Source organism: Ochotona curzoniae, unplaced genomic scaffold (assembly GCF_017591425.1).
Source record: "Ochotona curzoniae isolate NIBS_2020 unplaced genomic scaffold, NIBS_Ocur_1.0 contig_773, whole genome shotgun sequence".
Classification (NCBI taxonomy): Eukaryota; Metazoa; Chordata; class Mammalia; order Lagomorpha; family Ochotonidae; genus Ochotona; species Ochotona curzoniae.
Window position 1 is genome coordinate 182,164 of NW_024466556.1, and position 12,966 is coordinate 195,129.

The 12,966-nt window shown below is 45.9% G+C and overlaps 1 long non-coding RNA gene across 1 annotated transcript; it reads left to right on the forward strand.

Moving 5' to 3' along the window:
* The first annotated feature begins 3,804 nt into the window (after nucleotides 1–3,804).
* Nucleotides 3,805–12,126, forward strand: LOC121164437. Its single transcript, XR_005885095.1, has 3 exons — nucleotides 3,805–3,962; nucleotides 7,753–7,820; nucleotides 12,093–12,126. It is a non-coding gene; the product is annotated as an uncharacterized LOC121164437 (long non-coding RNA).
* The last annotated feature ends 840 nt before the right edge of the window (nucleotides 12,127–12,966 follow it).

Sequence of the window (12,966 nt, forward strand, 5' to 3'; positions counted from 1 at the left end):
AGCCATGCAATACTGCTCCCTCTCAGGTTCCAGGTGGTGAGAGCTGAGCATCACAGCTGGGCAGAAGGGAACACCTAGGTGGTGATGGGGGCTTCCAAGTTTGTGACTCTGAACTAGCTGCCTACCTCACTACAGACCATTAAGTGTTAAAAAGGTTTTAGGAAAATTAAGCTTATAATGAATGAAACTATTAGCAGAACAGAAAATACTCATTTCCTTATAATTAAGATAGGATACCATGCATCTGTAATGACCAGTATTGCCAATATATAACCCTAGACAAGATGTCTTCTCACTTTGTCTCTTATTGTGAATGCATGATCAGGTGTTGGGATGGGATTTATCCCACCGCCTTGAACAGAAGAGTTCTACACGAGATAATGCAAAGGCAAAGGAACTATTGCTAGAGCGCTAAGGTTCAAGACTCATCCAACACAGTGGAGTCTTGACAAGGACCCCGACCATATACTTCACATAATTCATACAGGGTTTTGGCTGCAATTCTAGGAATGGGCCATTGATTCTACAAACAGACATTGGCAAGTTTGTAATTGGTCAGTTTGTATCACTCGTGACCACTCTGTTGGTCAGTCTTTCTTATCCGTGCCCACCCAGCTCTCAGACTCTATCACCATGACCACCTGACGACTTGGGACCTTTCAAGTCTCCTCTGATTCGTTGGCTCTGTTTAGGGTGTGTGGTGGCCCACGTTGGGGAATCGGCTGCCTCAATTCTAGGGACAGAAACTTAGGCTTAGCCTGTCGGAGGCCTGCCAGAGGCCTGTCATGGCTTTAGCTTGGTTCTCCTTACAGCAAGCGAAGCAAGCTCTCATTACCGCAGCCAGAATTAGTGGTTAGCTTAGCCATCAATCAGCATCACTTTAATATCACTTCTCCTATATTCTAATTACCATTACTTATCCAACTCGCTACTAATTGCTATCTCTTAACATTTACATGTGTGCTTAAATCACCTTATTCCTAGTTACCCATTTAATGCTATCCCTAATGTTTTCTTCTAATATGTGCATATTTTTGCCGCTAAGTTGATTTTCTTTATCGCCAGACATTCATTTAACTATTTCTTAATACTACTCCCCAATACTGTTCCTTGTTAATATCATTCTAGTACTATTTATCTATTGCTTAGCACACTATTTTCTTAATTCATGTATCAGCACACTTCAGTACTACTTAGCTCTTATTTTAGTTCCTCAGTCTCACACAGGAAATTAAACAGTCAGGAAATTACATGCATAGTGGTCAAGTTTTAAGAACTATAAATTTATATTAATAATCCTTTTATGTATGGAGGTATTCCAACAGAAACCAAAACCAAAAACGATGAGATAGATACTTAAGCAAGTTACTATGTACTAATACGAAACAGATATGGAACATTAAAATACAGATCAGGGGCCCGGCGCGGTGGCGCAAGTGGTTAAGGTCCTCACCTTGCACGCCCGGGATCCCATATGGGAGCCGGTTCTAATCCCGGCAGCCCCACTTCCCTTCCAGCTCCCTGCCTGTGGCCCGGGAGAGCAGTCGAGGACGGCCCAAAGCTTTGGGACCCTGCACCCGCGTGGGAGACCCAGAAGAGGCTCCTGGCTTCGGATCGGCATAGCATCGGCCGTTGCACTCACTTGGGGAGTGAATCATCGGACGGAAGATCTTCCTCTCTGTCTCTCCTCTCTGTATATCCGCCTTTCCAATTAAAACATAATAATAAAAATAAATCTTTTAAAAAAATACAGATCAGGAAATTAACACTAGTAAGATAAATGAGATTGAAAAGATTAATGTATACACTGTATTTTCAAATGTTTTTCAGTTCTGCATTTTACAAAGCCAGCCAGGCAGCACAGAGGCTGGCGCCACAGTGTGGTGGATGAAGCCGCCCTCAGCAGCCGGGAGAGCGCCTGCATCCTCCTGGGGTCGCCATCTCGGCCCTTCCCTCCGCCAGGCCATCAGCAACCTGCATCCTCCTGGGGCCGCCATCTCAGCCCTCCCTCCGCCAGCCCGTCCGTGGGCGTCACAACGAAGATGGCGGTGGCACTGGGCGAATGCCCGGATGAAGGTGCCGGACCCTGAGGCCAGCAGGGCTCCACCCCCGCCTGGGCTCCCGAGTCCTGAGGAACCCGAGGCTGTCCTCACCCGGCAGCGGGCAGCAGCCTGCGGAGGGCAGAGACGGGACTCGCGGGAGGAGGAAGAGACGTGATGAGTGCAGCTGCAGGGGCGGCCGGAGGCGGGCGGGGAAGTGAAGCAGCCTAGCAAGGGCCGAGGGCGGAGCCGCCGCCTCTCCCAGGCCGGGCGATCCCCGAGGGCCAGGCAGAGGCCGCCTCCCCGCCCTCCCCGCCCTGGCCGCTTCTCCCTCCCTCTCCCCGCGCTTCTCCCAGGCTCTCCCTTCCACTCTCCCCCCTCTCCCCGCCTCTCCCGCCGCACCGGCCTAGCATCACCCGGTGCCGCCTGCCCCCCAGGCCCGCCCGCCCCGCGCAGGTGCACCCCTGCTTGTCGGGTCTGCCTTTGCTGTGCATTTCCCGCAGCAAAGCGAGACAGGAAATCCACCCGCCTGTGGTCGCTGGCCTGTCCGCGCCAGCACTGTCCGTTCTCACAGCGACCCTGAGCGGCCCTGGGAGCACTGGGGCCTCATGTCTCCCAGGCAGCAGCACTGGGGCCTCGTGTCTCCCAGGCAGCAGCACTGGGGCCTCAGGTGTCCCAGGCCGCCTCGGCGCCACAGCGTCTTCCTGGGGCTCTGGGCATCATGTCTCCCAGGCAGCAGCACTGGGGCCTCGTGTCTCCCAGGCAGCAGCACTGGGGCCTCAGGTCTCCCAGGCCGCCCCGGCGCCGCAGCGTCTCCCAGGCAGCAGCACTGGGGCCTCGTGTCTCCCAGGCAGCAGCACTGGGTCCTCATGTCTCCCAGGCAGCAGCACTGGGTCCTCCGGTCTCCCAGGCAGCAGCACTGCGTCCTCGCGTCTTCCAGGCAGCAGCACTGGGGCCTCAGGTCTCCCAGGCCGCCCCGGCGCCGCAGCGTCTTCCTGGGGCTCTGGGCGCAGGGCTCTAGCCAGGACCTGCAGTGCCTAACGCAGGAGCTCTGCATTTGAACATCTTTATTTCAAATATCTAGCAGGCATTTCTCGCAAAAAAAAAAAAGTCAAACGACCTAACGGGAAAGGGCCGATACAAAGGAGAAAGAATCTGCTGCAGGCTCAGTGAAGGTTGGCACACTTTTCGGAGTTCGCGGACAGACAGGGCAGGAGAGCCGCCAGCAGGCGGACTTCTCTGAGCCGACAGCGCCCCCTGCGGCAGGGAGGCTCAAGCTTCAGCGCTGAGGCAAATCTCACTCCCCTCCCGCCCTCACACCCGTGTGATTCTGATTGGCTGCGCCTCCTCTGACGGTCTGCGAACGGTCCAATCACGCGCGCCCAGGAAGCCCTGCAGAAGCACACTGCTTGTTTCCTGGTGCCAACTTCCTGGTTCTGTTGTGGGAGAAGCCCAGGACCGTGCAGCCGTGGCCGCTGGACCTGCTCTCCTCGTGAGAGGCTCCGGGCAGAGAGAAGCCCGGGACAGTGCAGCCCCTGCTGCCCGTGACCGTTCTCTCCTCGCGAGAGGCCCGAGAACTGCTCTGCTCGTGAGAGGCTCCAGGCTCCGCAGCCCTTGCTGCCCGTGACCTGCTCTGCTGCTGAGAGGTCCCGGGCAGAGAGAAGCCCGGGACAGTGCAGTGCTCCCGCCCCGAATCCTGCTCTGCTGTGGACAAGCCGGGGACAGTGCAGCGCTGCCGCCCCGAGACCTGCTCTGCTGTGAGAGGTCCCGGGCAGAGAGAAGCCCGGGACAGTGCAGCCGTCCCGCCCCGATACCTGCTCTGCCGGTGAGAGGCTCCAGGCTCTGCAGCTCCTGCTGCCCGTGACCGTCCTCCAGCTCAGGCGCCCTGGGAAGGATGCCCGACTCCTTAGACGCTGGGAAGTGGTGAGTGTGTGAGAGCGTCTCCTCAGGCCCCAGGGCGGGAGGGGGGCCAGTAGCCAGACCTTGGTGGCCTCACTCTCCATTATTGACCTTGAACCTTCAGGACTCACATTTTTCCAAATCGTGCGGAGGGGAGGGGAGAGTGTCCAGGGACAGTTCCAACTTCATGTTGGGCCGGATTTTCTTTTTTAAAAATTGGTCCTAATTTTGTTGCAAAACAGCGTGTGGAGCCCACAGCTAAGTCCTCAGTGTAGCTCCTCCTAAGGGGCTCACAGTCACCTTGTTCCAATGTCAGACCAGCACAGACCCCAGCAGTTTACCTCACAGCTTTGCTCCAAGGTTGAGGGGCAGCATCGGGTTGGCAGAAGCCTGGGGTGGCATAGAGACCTTGCAGACAAATAACGGGGTGCAGCAGGGACTACCCCAAAGGGGTTTCTATGGAAGAACCGAGGAATAAGCCATTCAGGTACAAGCTGCCTGGCTCGATTTATCCTGATGGCTTTTGATATGGTGCCACCTGTCCCCACTGCTTAAGTTCTCGTAATTGGGAATGAACGTCCCATGAATTTTGGAGGGGGATAAGTCAGGTTCTGCAGAGAGCATTGAGGCAGGGAACAAATCCCTAAATGTCCAGAACTGCTCATAATGCCAAGAGCTGACTTCTGCCCTGAAAAATCACAACACAATCCACTGTTTCCCCAAGATACATTTCATTCAACTTTAGTCATTTATCTTTGTTTTTCCCCCACAAAATAACCATTAGCTATTGTCTCGTCCAGCAGGACAGTCAACAGGGGTTGCAGCCAACCTAGGAGAGAATGGGGGACAAGAGACACAAGAAATGGACAGCAGGACAGTATGTCTGATCAATCTGACCAAATTTTATTTTTCACACACAAGCCTTTGTACTCTGCAAAACAGGACCTATGGGTGAGGAGAAGAGGAAGTAGGGTCCGGGGGCTTTCACAGCTCTTTCTGAGTTGCCATTTCTAAAACTCCCTTATGCTTGCAAGAGAATGCTGGCAGGTATTTCTAAAACCCCCTTATGCTCACAAGAGGATGCTGGCTGGTAGGGCATAAGCCAGCATCCTGTTATGAGCACCAAGGGTAGTCAGAGCAGGGTGGGTTGCTAGGTAATCTGGAAACTGCAGGGTGTCTTAAGACTTGGTTCCTCTTGCATTTGCTAACTGGTATTTTCCACTGACCTAGATCTATATTCAAAATGGCTTCAGTATGGCTATAGTATATGGCTCCCAACAAGCTCTGGAAAAGGACTGTTTTCTGTGACCACTAGGCATAAGAGAAAAGCAGTGGCTGCCCACCTGACACACACAGTAAGCTATCATTGCCCTGTCTGAGTGTGACAGTGCTTAAGATGACATTTGGGACTCACATGGCTTTATCAGAATGTATAGGTTCCAGTTTTGTTCAAATGCAGTGTGAAGTTAATGCACATAGTGGCTTAGGTTTTGAAAATTCTCATTTATTTTCAGTCTTGTTGCTTCAGCCTGGTCCCAGCCTCGCCTGTTGCAGGCATGAGGAAAGTGAGACATTGGATGAAAATGTCTGCCTTTATCTCTGTGCACAATAAATAACATTAGATGAAGCTTAAAGGTCTTGGTACATCTCCCTTTTACCTAACTGAAGTGCAGACACTTTATCAGAATGCTCTCACTTTGTGATTCCCCTTGGAAAATTTGCATGTTTCTTGATAATACCTTTCTCTTTTTGTTTTGCTGAGTTTGAAAAACCTTTGTAACAAACATGACCAACTTATCTTGACTCTCTCATTGCCTCTGAAAGATAGCAGTACAATGATAGAATGCTGCCCTAAAGCTGGAGGGCATCTGTTGTGTTCCCTCTGTTTTATATGGTTAGCCCCAGGCAGTGTTAATACTTTCTTTCCATTCCTTGCTGACATATTGGTATCAACTAATTAGAAGCTGATTACTTAAGGGGCAACGCAGAAATAATTGATGCCTAGGTTCACTTAGCCTTGCCTAAGGAGTGAAACCTTTGCAAAGACCCAGGTAAATCCTAGGACAATGTGGTTGGGATATACAGCAGTTTCATTTTACACCCACAAGTGGATTCAGTCAGAGGCAGTTTGTACCAACAAAGGATTTTTGTTAAAGTGGAATTTTTGTGGCCTGGAGTATTTACAAATTTGTGAATGTATTTGACTGGTTTAATAAAAAGTATCTGTTGTGCTCAATATGTGGTGCAAGGCTCTGAAGAACATGCAGGTTTACTGAGACAAAAGAGTCACCTTGACTCTATGGAACTTGGACCTACCAGACCCTAGATAAGCTAAGGAGATAGCTCTGGGTGGGGTCCATAGATGAATTCTTAAAGGTGACAAAACCCAGAAAGAGCTAACACTTGTTGTCCGCTAATTTTATCCTGCACCTTTGTATTGAGGTTGAGCCTTGACTCCGTGGTCTCTAGTAACACTAGATGATGAAATAATTGACTTGTTTTGTAATTGGTGGTAAGTTGGTATTAAGCAAACATAACACATCTGATAATAATAATAAAAAATCTCAGGCCCCACACAATGGCGCAAGTGGTTAAGGTCCTCGCCTTGCATGCCCAGGATCCCATATGGGTGCTGGTTCTAATCCCTGCAGCCCCACTTCCCATCCAGCTCCCTGCTTGTGGCCTGGGAAAGCAGTCGAGGACAGCCCAAAGCTTTGGGACCCTGCACCCGTGTGGGAGACCCGGAAGAGGTTCCTGGCTTCAGATCAGCATAGCATCGGCCATTGCGCTCACTTGGGGAGTGAATCATCGGATGGAAGATCTTCCTCTCTGTCTCTCCTCTCTTTATATCTGCCTTTCCAATAAAAATAAAATAAATCTTTAAAAATAATAATAATAGTAAAATCTCAGTGGTCACAACCATCACTTGGTTTTGAATGTGTGGTTGCAGCAGAGAGCTAAGATGCTGGACACTCCAGGCTGTGAGGAGCTTCCAGGACCAGATTGTTGCATTTCTGGCTTCTTAGAATTCGGTCAATCAGTGAAGTGAGCCCCCAGGGCACTGTGTCCTCAGAGTGATCCCCAAGGCCTGAGAACTTGGGTAAGTTTCTGAGTGGAACTCCCTGTGAAGTGTAAGGCTGCTTCCTAGAGCTCATTCTCTGTCATGTCCTTGTGCCTTGATTTACAGTTGGATCACTTATGTAGGACTTATTGCCCTGATTTGAATGTTACATCTTCTTTCTTTGCATAGAACCCGAATTTATTCAATAATCCCAGCGAAAGATAAGACAATTCTTGTCAACTTTATTTTCTGCCAAGTTTTCAGTAGGACTGTAAACAATGTAAACCTAATGCCTGGGTGAGGAAAAAAGCATTTTGAGTTCAAGTCTTGGTCTTTCTTACCTGCGTCTGCAGAGGTGACTAAGTCCTGGTTCTATCTGATGTGTTTGATTGCCTAAAATTTATTTCTTCATTAATGTGATGGCACAGCAAATCAAGCTGCTACCTGCATATGGGTGCCAGTTCAAGATCTGACTGCTTCTTACAGTTGCGCTCCTCACTAGTAAATCTGGGAAAGCAGCCTGATGTGTCCCAAGTGCTCGAGTCTCTGCCGCTGGCAGGACACCCAGAAGAAGCTCTAATTTCCTTGCTTTGGCATGGGTCAGCAATTGCTGTCACATATGGAGTGAAACAGCAGATGGAATATTTTTCTCTGCATTTCAAATAAGTAAATACACTTGATTTTAGCCAAAGCCCGAGAAGTGATTCAAATAGGTAAATAACCCTTAAAAATATACATTTATTTATTTTTCAGTAAAAGCTGCAAATTAGAAGAGACAAAGACCATCTATTGAGTGTAGGAGGACATTGTGACCCTACAAGGTCAGCGAACACAGGATTACAATTGATTGGATAATATTTGTTGAGGCCCCCAGGGCGGGAGTGGGGCCAGTAGCCAGACCTTGGTGGCCTCACTCTGCAGTATGTGTGTGAGAACACTTGGTGGAATATACAAGACAAAAGGAGTTCCAAATAAAAGCATAGTAACTGTTGATGGGCTTTGTTGATAAGCTCAATTCTTCCTCCATTATCTCATATGACCCTCAATGTATAAAGTCTGATGCCACTAATAATCCTCAGCTTTGACCATCAGTCAGGGTCCACGTGTGTTATTAGCGTGTTATTATCGGCTCCATGTACCAAGTGCATTGCTGCGGGACAGCGACAATCCAGTGCTTCACTCCCCCAGTGGCCAGAATGACCAGTGCTGGACCAAGCTGAATCCAGGAACCAGTAGTTTCCTCCAGGTGTTCCATGTGGGTTATAGGGGCTCAGGCACTTGGATGATCTGCCACTAATTTTCCCAGCTGATTAACAGAGAGCTGGGTTGGGAATGAAACAGCTGATTCCATATGTGATAGTGGTGTTATAATTGATAGCTTTACATATTATACCACAATGCTGGCCTTGGCTTTTTTTATACTGATGACAATATTTTTCTTGCTTTTTATTTCTCATATGCTGATTCATAGCAAGTGTTTTACATATGGGACAATATTCTCATGTTACAAATCATGATAAATTCTGATGCTGTATAAAGCATTGGTAAGGTAGAAGGATTGGAGTTTCACAGTTTCTTCATGTACATTTATTTATTTTGTGATTCTCTAGGAGTTGATTTGACTTAATATTTTTCATCTAGTATTAACTGAATTCTCTGTGTGATAACTTTGCTAAATAGTAGTTGCCACTAACTTATACTGTGAGCAGGAACTTGTACTGATTCCTCTACATAATATGCTGCTCTGTTTAGAATCACTGGGGAGAAGCCTGTGGTCCTCAAAATTATGTGTGAAAAGCTGCACCAAACATCCATGCCAATTCTTCCCTTCAAATTGTTTTTTTTTTTCTCATAGTTTTAAAAAATATTTATTATTCAGGTATTTTATTTGTAAGTCTTGGAGACAGAGTGATTTGTCATTTTCTAGTTAACTCCTTAAATTCTTGCAAAGTTGTGCCAAGGCCTGGTCAAAAATAGGAGCCAGGAACTCCGTCTGTGTCGATGAGAGCAGTCGCAAAGACTCACTTGTGAAATTCGCTGATTGCTTCCGGGGAGTGCGGTAGCAGCAAGATGGAGTTTGTTGTGGAGTCATGAGACAAACAAAGCAATTCCAGTGCAGAATGAGGGTCTTCGGAGTGTTTTCTCAACCACACCACCAGATTCCCACACCTGATTTTATTTGAGCACCTTATTGGATTTTATTTTCTGTCATTAAGATGTAAAGGATGTGTGCCTCCTAAATTTTTATTTGTATAGTTTATGTAGGTCTGCAATGTTCATTGCCTATAATCTAAACCCAATTTTAAATAACACTGTACTATTCCTTGGGAAGTTCAGGTATGTTATGGTCCCAATTTTTTCACCTATCCTGTATATAATTTCTGTCATTCCTTTTAGTTATTATAAATTGAAACAATGTTGTTCATTGTTGGTGATATCACTTTGAATAAAGATGTATATATTAAATGATATGCGAATAGAGAATGAATGTGCCCTCATTTGATGCCAAACACTTTTTGAATGACCTGACATCTAAATCATGTTGAACTTTTTGCCTGATTAATTTCTGTATTATTTGTTTAAGAGAATGTGAGAGAAAATTAGACTTCCAATTCACTGGTTTGCTTCTTAAGTGTCCACAACTGCCAAGTGTGTCTCAGGGCTTCGGCTGGGAGCTGAGAACCCAGTGCAGGTTCTTCCTGTGGGTAGCACAAACCCAGTGCCTGAGGCCATCACTGCTTCCCCAGGTCTGCTTTAGTAGGAAGCTGGAATCAAGATCAGAACTAGGAATGTGACCCTGGTATTCTAATGTAAGCTAGAAGTTTCTTGACTGCTGGGCTAAACACTCATCTTGTGTGTGTGTGTATGTTTATTACTGTTGTTAACTGAGATACATTAATTAAATTTTGAATACCTTACCTGTAATTTGACATCAGTATAAAAATGAATAAAACAGGGTAAGACAGGTATGGGTATGGTGGAGTGAATCCATCTCACTTGAATGCACCTAATTCAAGTCCTGGCTACTCCACCCACCCTTCCTTCCCTTCCCTTCCCTTCCCTTCCCTTCCCTTCCCTTCCCTTCCCTTCCCTTCCCTTCCCTTCCCTTCCCTTCCTTTCTTCCTTTCTTCCTTTCTTCCTTTCTTCCTTTCTTCCTTTCCTTCCTTCTTTCTTTCTTTCTTTCTTTCTTTTCTTTCTTTCTCTCTTTCTTTCTTTCTTTCTCTCTTTCTTTCTTTCTTCCTTCTCTTCCTTTCCTTCCTTCCTTCCTTCCTTCTTCCTTTCTTCCTTTCTTCCTTTCTCTTTCTTTCTCTTCTTCTTTCTTTCTTCTTTCTTTCCTTCTCTTCTTTCTTTCCTTCTTTCTTTCCTTCTTTCTTTCTTTCTTCTTTCTTTCTTTCTTTCTTCTTCTTCCTTCCTTCTTCTTTCTTCTTTCTTCCTTCCTTCCTTCTTCCTTCCTTCCTTCCTTTCTTTTTCTTTTTTTAAAAAATATTTATTTTTTATTATAAAGGCAGAGATACAGAGAGGGGGAGATACAGGGAGGAAGATCTTCTGTCCAATGGTTCACTCCTGGAGCTGAGCCAATCCGAAGCCAGGAGCCAGAAGCTCTTACAGGTCTCCCACACGGGTGCAGGGTCCCAAAGCTTTGGGCTGTCCTCAACTGCTTTCCCAGGGCACAAGCAGGGAGCTGGATGTGAAGTGGGGCTGCTGGGATTAGAACCGGTGCCCATATGGGATCCCGGAGCGTGCAAGGCGAGGAATTTAACCACTATGTCATCGCTCTGGGCCCTACTCCACCCTTTCAGTCCAGCTTCCTACTAATGCATCTGAGAAGCAGCTGGTGGTGGCATAAGGGCTTGCAAATCTCCCACCCATATATGAGACACAAGAGGAATTGTGGGACTTGGAGTCAGTCTGACACAGCCACAGCTGTGAAAACCATTCAGAAATAAAGCAGTGAATGAAACATCTGTTTTTCTGTCATTCTTCCTTTCAAGTGAATAGAAACATTGTAACTAAAATGTAACTATTTTTCCACCTAAGTTCAAGGTTAGTTTTCCAACAGTGACACTTACAAAATGCCAGGTAATACCTTTGTAAATCAAGTATGGGATGAGCAAGAGGTTCAATGGGAAAAGCAACCCTGATTTTTGATTAGAAGAGTTTGTAACAGATGTGAGGTAACATGTTACATTGCCAGCATGCCATGTAGTGGAATGGACTGGTTATAGTCTTATATTCATTTTCTGATCTAGTTCCCTGCTAATGTGCTTGGAAGAGAGCAGAAAATGTCCCAATTCTTTGGACACCTGCACCCCTGTGGAGGAGCTCAATGGAGTTCCAGGCTCCTGGTTTGGGCCCGCGTCTTGCTGCCTATTGTGGCCACATGGGGAGTGAACAAATCGAGGGAAGCTCTCTCAATCTGTCTGGCTTTGATTCTTGCTCTAATGCTCACATTTAAGCAAATAAATAAATTGTTTTTCAAAAAGGACCTGGAGTGATAGTCTAGTGGCTAAAATCCTTGCCTTGAATGGGATATGGAACTAAATATAAAGAAAAAGAAAAAAAGTGATAAAGACTTAAAAGAGCACTAACCATATTTTATACTCTGTAGATAGGAACTGTTAAATTTCATTTAGATAGTGTGTGAAGGGGTGATTTCTGATTTTTTGAAAATTCTAGTAAATTTTGATCAGCATGTTAATGAATGCTACCATAAGGTACAGTGCAGTATTTGAATATACATGCAGCATGAGCCGAGTAAGCCGGGTAGCCAGGCTTTCCATTCATCTTTACTGTTACGGTGTACCAGGCCTTTCATTCCACTTTCTGAAGTTTGTCAGATTGTGAACTGTAACCGCCACACACTGTGATGGAACACTGGATCTTGTTCCTTCTGTCACATGTTCTTTCGCTACCAGTTCCATCTCCTTCCTATCCCCAGTCCTCATTCTTCACCTGTAATAATCACATCCTAATTTTGCACCCATTATTTTTTGATGTTTGTATGTACAATAATATGCTAGATTTATTTCTGCATTTGCATTATTTTATAATATTCAGTTTTTTTTTAAGATTTACTTATTTTTATTGAAAAGTCGAATTTACAGAGAGAAGGAGAGAAAGATCTTTCATCTACTACTTCAGTCTCCAAGTGGCTACAAGTGCCAGGCTGCGCTGATCCAAAGCCAGCAGCGAGGAACTTCTGATTCTCCCAGGTGGGTGCAGCATCCCAAGGCTGTGGGCTATCCTCAACTGCTTTCTGAGCACACAGGCAAGTAGCTCGATGAGAAGTGGGACAGCTGGGACACGAGCCGATACCTAAGTGGGATCCTGGTGCTTGCAAGGTTAGGACTTCAGACCCTAGGCTACCACGCTGAGCCCTATTACATCTATTGTAATACATCTAATAGTTGATTCTATTTTGCAGCACATAATGATATTTTACTGTTTTTAATGGCTAAATGCCATCTTGGAAATCATTAGGTTTCACTACTAATACATGTAGGGGAACAATACTTAAAAACAAAAAGGATTGAGTATCTGCATTTCTGCTTCCGTGTCTTTGATTTCCTTCCCTTGCCTACCTCCTTTGGGAAAATATTAAATTGCATAACAATGAAATGTCGGCATTTTAATTTTATTGCATATTTTAGAGCTTTTGATTTTTTTGGCATTCAGTTGTATGATGGCTATAGGTTTGTCATCTGTAGATACTTTACTGAGGTATACTTATACCTCAGTTGTGGTATATTGGGGTATATCTGTAAATATTTGTAGATTTGCACAACTTACATATATGTAAGTATTACAAAATACTGAATTTTATTGACAGTTTTCTAAAAGATTATTTCAATTATGCTTATCTTCCATCCTGCTTATGTGAAATATTTGGCTTGTTGATTTTCATTTATTGGCCCATTTTCTACATCCTGAAGTTAGATGCACCTTAATTATTATGTGTGAGTTTAT